The sequence below is a fragment of the Pseudopipra pipra genome, chromosome 5 (genome assembly GCF_036250125.1).
Source record: "Pseudopipra pipra isolate bDixPip1 chromosome 5, bDixPip1.hap1, whole genome shotgun sequence".
NCBI lineage: Eukaryota > Metazoa > Chordata > Aves > Passeriformes > Pipridae > Pseudopipra > Pseudopipra pipra.
Window position 1 is genome coordinate 4379951 of NC_087553.1, and position 8430 is coordinate 4388380.

At 42.4% G+C, this 8430-nt stretch overlaps 1 long non-coding RNA gene across 1 annotated transcript in view; it reads left to right on the forward strand.

The window, feature by feature from the left end:
• LOC135414008 (uncharacterized) overlaps positions 1–7626 on the forward strand; it is a 220626-nt gene extending 213000 nt beyond the window's left edge. Inside the window, exon 3 of the long non-coding RNA XR_010430535.1 lies at positions 6709–7626. This is a non-coding gene — a long non-coding RNA (uncharacterized LOC135414008). The remainder of the gene's footprint in view (positions 1–6708) is intronic.
• Positions 7627–8430: the final 804 nt, after the last annotated feature.

Below are 8430 nucleotides of genomic sequence, written 5' to 3' on the forward strand. Positions count from 1 at the left end.
TGTCCCAATGAATCTGCCAGCCAGCCCTGGTATAGCTGGAAGGCCATGGAGGTGATGAGCAGAGCTCCTCTCAGGTCTGGCAAGGTGAGAACAGAAGGTGCCCATCTGTAGACTTTACCTCCACTTCCTGCAGCAACCATATTCCTTATTACTCAGAGGCTTAAAGGTTGCTGAAACCACAGTGGCATTTGCTGGTGGCTCAAATCAGGTCATCTAAAAGCTTCCCTGGGCATGATTTGCATTCTTTTTCTTAAAATTGTACACAGATAGGAGATGGCTACTAAATGTGGACCTATTTCCCAGGAAGAAAGCTTTACAAGGAGATGCTTAGGAAATGAGCCTGTGTGCACCTCCACAGGCCATGGAGCTATTGGAGTGGGTCCAGAGGAGGTCATAAAGATGCTTCAAGGACTGGAGCACCTCTCCTACAAAGACAGGCTGAGACAATTGGGGCTGTTCAGTCTGGAGAAGAGAATGTTGTGTGGAGACCTCATAGCAGCCTTCCAAGTACCTGATGGGAGCCCACAAGAAAGATGGAGAGGGACTTTTCACAAGGGCATGTGGTGACAGGACAAGGGGGAATGGCTTCAAACTGATAGAGAATAGATTTATGATATTAGGGAGAAATTGTTCCCTGTGAGGCTGGTGAGGCCCTGGCACAGGTTGCCCAGAGAAGCCCCATCCCTGCAAGTGTTGAAGGCCAGGTTGGATGGGGCTTAGAGCAATCTGGCCTAGTGGAAGGTGTCCCTGGCAGGGGCTTGGAATGCTGAAATCTTTTAGGTCCTTTCCAACCCAAATCATTCTATGATTCTGTAACATAACACTTTATTCCAGGCTGCTTTGAACAAAGTAAAATTAAGATGAAAGTTGCAGAAGAAATCCAAAGTGGAAAAAGTGCCTTGTGACCATAGTGCTGCAGACAAGGATGGTTTTGAACTTGTGAATATCTGCTACCTGATAAGAGCTGCCACGGGAACTGGTAATTTTAAAGATTTGCAGAATTTGTTCCCTCTTATTTTTGTTCTGACTGTATGAGAGCATCTACATTCTATTAAAGCACCTTTAGTATCCTTTGATCTGTATCATAAAATCTCTAGGTAGCTTCCTGCTTCTTTGCATGGTGTCAATGCCATTTACAGGAGTTTTGATCTTCATTTACATGAAACATGTTTTGAAGCGGAATTTTGAGAAGTGTGGTTTTATTACATGCTGCGCTGTAAAGATGTTCACAACACCGTTAAAACGTTTACAAAAGTAGATGTTGTTACATTTCAGAGTTAAACAAGTTCGTTTTACCAACACATACCTCTGTGATAACAAACCGTAGTTGCTTTTTGGCATGTAAAGAGATTTCTCAGAGATAAAGCCTAAATATTGCAAAAGATCTTCACCAGCTGTCTGACCAAAACTCTGAGTTCTCGTGGTTGAGGATCTTCAAGTGACTTTTATAGTTTATGGGAGGCATCAGTGACCTAACAGAATATTACAGCATCTAGAAATTGGAGTCTGGCTTCATAGCTTAATATAATTGCTGAATTTCAAAGAATAGGTGCAAATGAATAGCCAATGAGCAATGAGATTTATAATGGGAAAAGATTGTAACTCTCAGCAGGGAATTTGGGAATTCCTATGTGAAGCTTTATTCTACATGATAAACCCAGTAACACAAATTCTAGGGAGCTAACTTGTGTTTGTGGTAGTGGGGATAAAATGGAAAGACATCACACTTCTTGAAACTTCAGCTAATGACCAAAGCTAATTGAATTTGAAGGTGAAAAGGGCAATTTTGGAAGTGTCTACGAAAAGTTCCCTCTCTAAAGAAAGTAGTTCCCAGCCGGCTTTATTAGCCATATTTCTGATAAACACATGATGTGTTTATCCAGCTGTGGCCTGGACATTTTGCCCAGAAGGATCCTGTGAGAGACAGTATCCAAAGCTTTCCTGAAATCCAAAAAGATAAAATTAAGTGACTTCCCTTGATCAGCCAGGTGGGTCACCTTGTCCTAAAAGGAAATCAGGTTTGATCAGCAGGACTTTCCCCTCATGAAGCAGTGCTGGCTGTGACCAATGACTTCATTATTTTTCAAGTGTTTTTCAACACTTCCCAGAGTAATCCTCTCCATAACTTTACCAGGCACTGAAGTGAGACTGACAGGCTGTAGTTTCCAGGGTTGACCTTCTTGCCTTTCTTGAAAATTGGGATGTTTGGCAGCTTCCAGTCAGCTGGGACCTCTCCAGACTGCCAAGACCACTCAAAAATCATTGGGAGCCCATCTGACCTTAGCCATTTGGGTCTACTAATTTACATGGATTGTTTCATAACCTCTTTCACTGACATTCGTTGAGACACAGACTCTCATATTCTGCCCAGGAAGATTCCAGTATGGGAACCTCCCCAGGTTCCTCCACAGCAAACATTTAAAAAAACCCACTGTTTTTTCCCCCCTACTACCATGTGGCCTTATTCATAAACTGATTATCTATCACCTTACAGACCTTCTGGCAGGTTCCCTACTCCTAAAGAAGGGGAGGGGTTTTTTTTAAATGTTTCTTGCAAGCTGCTACTCAGTCTCTTTTTTTTTATTATTATTATGTTTTCACATTCAATGTAAGAGACATTATAGTCCTCTCCTTTTGCTTAATTTCAACACCTGCCTTTTTGTAGGCTGTCTTCTTGCTGGTCACAGCCTGTTGTGCCTGGTTGTTTAGTTCTGCCATCATCCTCTGGATCTATCATCTTAGTAAAAGGAATATGAATATCCTTCCAAAATAAAGAAAAAAACCCACAGGTTTTTGTCTTGAATTGACAACGCCATGTTGCCAGGAAAGGATGCTCGTTTACATTTCCCAGAATGGCCCTTTTTTTTTTTCAGTTAAAACATATACTGGCCTTCACAAAAGAAAAGGAAGTGCTATAGCATTTTATATTTGCATGTAAGTGACTTTGAAGTTTTTTTTCTGGTGAAATAAAATAATCTGAAGCATGAAGTCTGTTTGAGTAACAAGAAGCAGGATGAAAGACAAAGCCAGTTCTCTGAATGTGCAAAAACAAGAGGAACTAGGTTTGTGATCTTTAAAAACACTATGCGCACCATCTGTAGGTACTCAGAAAATACACATGCTCAGAAAATTCCATGGAAACTATGTTTAAATGTAAGCATGCCTACATTTTCCTGGATTGCTCCACTATGTTGGCCTTTGGGACCAAATTGCTTCATCCTTCTGTTTATACAGTGATGTACATTTTCAAGGCTCATGATTGTCTCTTACCTTCTGCCCTCAATGTTGGTGTCAGTTTCTGCTGCCAACCTCCAAACAGCCTTGAGCTTAACTTAATTTACAAACTTGTGTAATAAACAGCTCTGTGTTCTTTTTTCCAGTCTCTGCCACAGCTGGAACATGCTGCCTGTAAGTAACTTAATCCTTGAATTTCTTCTGGTACTTCTCCAAAGCTGCTCTCTGCTTGTGTGGCACTAAAACCTCAGCAATAACTCAGGAGGTTTTGATTTAGCCTTCTTATGTGCTCCATGCTCCTCCATTGTCCTTCTGGATCCATCTCTTTGGCATATCTTTTTTGTAGAATGCACTAATAAACTTCAACGTTGTAAAATCACCATCTTGTCATATATTTGTAGGGTACTCACTGTTCCAGGACACTGTTGCTGCAGGAATAAAAACAATGCAATCCTTGTTATAGAATGATGTCAAAACCCTAGATCCTTGAAAAAACTGTAACAAGAAGGACTGCTCAAAGATCAATGTTTCACTGCTGTGTAGGATTTAGTGTGCATGTTAGTTGGCTGTATCATTATTGGGCGTGTGCTACACGTATGCATTAACTGTTTGGTTAATTTGGAGGTGGATGAGAGGTGTGTTACTCTTGTTATCCTAAAAGACTCTTTTTCTTTTCCTTGGGTGGGTTTCCTGCAAACACTTTAACTTCTATTCCAAACTTGCAAAAAAAATTTGAGAATGTAAAGGGGATTTAGTGCAAGTGAAAGAAAAGACTTTGATACTGAGATGGAGAATGAAGAGAGTTACACAGAACTTAGTTTCAAGGCAAGCAAGAGAAACTCCAGTGCAGGTGAGCACTTAAGCATTTATGGTTTGCTTTAGGGCTTGTTCTGTAATAACAAATCTTATATTTGAATTATCATAAAAAACCACAAATCTGCCAAAATTTTTGTTGGTGCTACTAAAGTTGCCAGTGAGAAATAAGATGGGAATTGGGTAAAATGCACTACTAATAGTAACACCAGGCTTGGAATACTAGTGCTGAGAGTCCCAGTATAAAAAGGAGACTGGGAGACAGAGGCATATAAACACGAGGCAGTAGCTGACAGCAAGTTTGACAGTGGTCTCAGCTCATTAGCCATCTTAATTTACACAGAGGTTTTTGTTTGGTGTTTGGCTTGGGTTTTTTTCTGTTAGTTTTGTGTGTGTGTGTGAAAATTGAGTGTCTGTGGGTTTTTTGTTTGTTTTTGGTATTTATTAGGTTGGTTTGTTTTGCTTTGGTTTGTTTGCAGAAATCACACCTAGGTGACCTACAGCACCTCTGCTGTGTTTCAGCTTGCAGAGACACCCTCTGTTGTCCAAAGCAATAGATGCTGTTGTGTAGATGTATGGAGAAGAGAAACCTTTGGGGAGACCTTATAGCAGCCCTCCAGTACCTAAAGGGGCTACAAGGAAGATGAGGAGAGACTATTAACAAGACTATGTAGTGACAGGACAAGGGGGAATGGCTTCAAACTGACAGAGAGCAGGTTTAGATTGGATATTCAGAAGAAATTCTCCCCTGTGAGGGTGGTGAGGCCCTGGCACAGTTTGCCTAGAGAAGTTGTGAACTCCCTGGAAGTGTTCCAGGCCAGGCTGGATGAGGCTCTGAGCAACCTGGGCTAGTGGAAGGTGTCCCTGCCCATGGCAGGGGTTTGGAACTAGGTGACCTTTAAGGTCCCTTCCAACCCAGATCATTTTATTTTCTGCAGAAGGATACACCATTTTCCCCCCGCCATTCTCCAAGTCACAGACACAGGCTTGTAGAAGACCAAAATATAACTTATAATATTGCCAAGAACGTGCTACCTATGGAGTTGGTCCCAGCACTACAATCCTTTGAAGGAAAATTAACTCAGCATGTGAGAGTGCAGGAGAGGAGAGAAGGCAATGCAGCAGTGTGGTACTGGAAGGGGTGTTCACCAGCTCTTTCCTGACACAGCATCACCAAACTGCTCAGGAGACTCCACACATCATCCTGTCCACATATTCACCCCACCACTGGTTAGCAGTGAAAAATGCATCTAGGGGAACACATGGCACTCAGAGTGAATAATTTGCATAGCAGCATCTTTGAGAATCACTCTGAAGTTCCAAAAAGAGTTGACATGCTCAAAAAAAATCCCAAACCCTGCACTGGGAAGAAACCCATCTTCACAGGCTTCCAACCCTGTCTGCTTCCCACCTAATCCATGTCCCACCTAATGAACGTGAAGCTGCAGCTGAATAGCTGCTGCTGTTCAGTTTGCACTCTGCAGGCACTGCTGCTTCACTAAGCTCTCTCTTTTTTCCTTTATCTTGGTGAATTCATGGATTTTCTCTGTTTAAATGCCTTTTTTATTTTTCTGCGGTGTGGGATAACAATGCACAGACTTTCATTTATGGCAATAGTGTCTATGGTTTCAGCCCTAACTCTGATCATGCCTTCTGGGTGCTGCTCTTGCATCTCATTGTATGTACAGGCTCTGCTGTGACACAGTAGAGGGTTAGAATTGAAACCCAAACTGCAGATTTACTCATGGGAATCACTCAGTTTAGCCTGGAAGTCTCTGTGTTGCAGCTCAGCTTTTGGGAAGTACAAAGGTCCATTTTGTTGTCAGACTAGCAGTTCAGGTTCTTCAGAATGTGCACCACAAGGCAGCTGGAGTCCTGGGCTGAGCTGCCTGTTCTGTGGCAGCAGGTGCTGAGTTCTGCTCTGCTGAATTCTGCTCTGCAGCCCACGTTGCTGTTCTCTGTCTGCTTGTGCCTTTGCACGCAGTGAAGGACATGCTGTCACACCCACAGAAGAGGTGTCATCTGCAGCTGTTATCACAGTTACCCTGTGCATAAACTGGAACTGGCAACCACTGACACCAGAACATCACCAAGTGACATTACTCAGGCATGACAGTTACAAGTGGAGAGTCAGTGTTCACGCTCAGGAGCATGTGTCAAGGTGGAGAATGACATGAGCTGGCACCTCTTTTGCCTCAACAGAGCCCCTGAAACTCCAGGCTGATTAGCTCTCAGTGAGCAGTGGCAGAGGAATCCTACACAATGATCCCACTATTGTTCCTTGCAGATATCTCCGGTCTGAAAACTCAAGGCTAAAAAATCATTCCCTGCTTCCCAGACACGTGGCTGGCTGATACACAGCAAGCCCTGATGTTTTAGAGGCCTCACCAACATTAGTGTGCTATAAGCTCTGCATATTCATCAGGTGGTTGGGAGGAGAGAACAGAGTGAAGCGAGACTCTACCTGGAGAACCTAAAAGACACAAGGGTGGATCATGCAATAAATTAAGCTCAACCCAGATTACAGTTTGTGAATAAGTGGCTGAGGGAGCCGGGGGTGTTTACCCTGGAAGAAAAGGAGGCTCAGCAGAGACCACCTCACTGTCTCCAGGGAACAAGTGACAGGACAAGAGGAAATGACCTCAAGGTGCTTCATGGGAGGTTAAGCATTGGAACAGGCTTCCCAGAAAGATAGTGGAGGCACCATCCCTGGAGGTGTTCAAGGAATGACTGGATGTGGCACTCAGTCCTCTGGGTGACAAGGTGGTGATGAGTAAAAGCTGGACTTGATGATCTTGGAGTTCTTTTCCAACCTAAATGACTCCATGATTTTTATATCTGGGCCACTTTTTTCCCCCAGGAGTAAAAACCAAAATGACTATCATACCTGAGTGTGAAAAGATCCCAATGGGGGTATGACTGGGCTGAGCCAGTCCCTGCTTCTGAAGCATTTATTCTGCAAAATCTACCAGCAGACAGCAGTGCATGGTCACAGGGGAAAGGTCTGCTCAGGTTCTGGATATATGATAAAAGTGCATCTGTGACACTGTCTGAACAAAGCAGAAGAATTCTTCCTTCATGACAATGGTGCAACAGGTGCCCATGGGATCTCTACCCATGGAGATTTCTAAAACCTGCCTGGATAAAGCCCTGAGTGACTGGATTTAACTGTGGAATCAGTCCTGCTTTGAGCAGGAGTTGGACTAGACATTTCCATCACCTTTATGAGCACTGGGCCATTTTGCTAACAAAGACCTCTTGGATCTAAATGGCCTTTTCCTACAACAGCCTGGGTTTTTTTCTTCTGGAAGTGCTACTGGCGTGGTGACTCACATCTGAGTATTCATAAATAAAGTTAAAATTCAAAATGAAAACAATAGAAAATAATTAAAGTACTAACAGAGCTAAAACTATTAACACTAAAGAAGATAGTTAGCAAATGAAAATACTGTGGCAGTGAGAGAAAAAGATAGCTTTCCAATAGGAAAGAAAGAATTTAAGAAAAATGTCTTGCAAAGGCTCATCTATTCCTTCTAAAAATTAAAATTCACCCTCCTTTTCATTATCTGCCCTAGCAGTAAGCACAGCATGTAGACTTCAAATCCCAAATGAGAACTGCTTATGGTTATTTGGAAGTTTGCTCTGGAAACTAACTCTGTGCATTCCTAATTTTCTTCAGGCAAGTGAGAATCTGCTCAGTCAGAGAGGATGCAGCTGCCTGGTCTGCATTGCACGCTTCATGAGTTTGCTCTTCTGTCTGAAAATGTGTTTTTCAGAGGAGACGGGAAGACATGTTCCCTTAAAATAGAAACGCTGTTTTTTTCCACTCATTCATGAAGACCTGTGTGTACCCTGACTATACATTGTTACATCTTAATGGTTTTGACTAATTTAGGAGGGGCTTAGGTGAGAAAAGACTGCTTAAGTGATGGAAAGAGAGCCCAAGTGTTCAAGCAAGCCTTCTAGCTCTCCTTTATGGACCCAAGTTTAAAAAAGTCCAAATACGGAAAGTGGGTTTTGGTTCGGGGTTATTTTTTGCTTTGTTTTTTTTTTGGTTTTTTGGATTTTTTTTTCCATTTCAGGCCTAAATATCCTGCTGTAAAGGATGATGAAAAGTTCAGGGAAAGCAACGGAAACTGTTTGAATCAGAGGACACGTTTTGTTTCACATTAGGATTAGTGATATGCCTGCTAGGTAGGTGTCCATGAATCAAACCTTGTCGGTATCCAGTTCACAGTATCGGTTTATCAGTGGTGATAAATAATGATTAGATACCTTGCATATAAATTGTACTTGAGCAGCACTTCTGAGTAATCTGTTCCATGACTATCAAAGGTTCTTTTTTTTTCCTCTTTGTTACTGCACTTAACACTGTAACCAGTT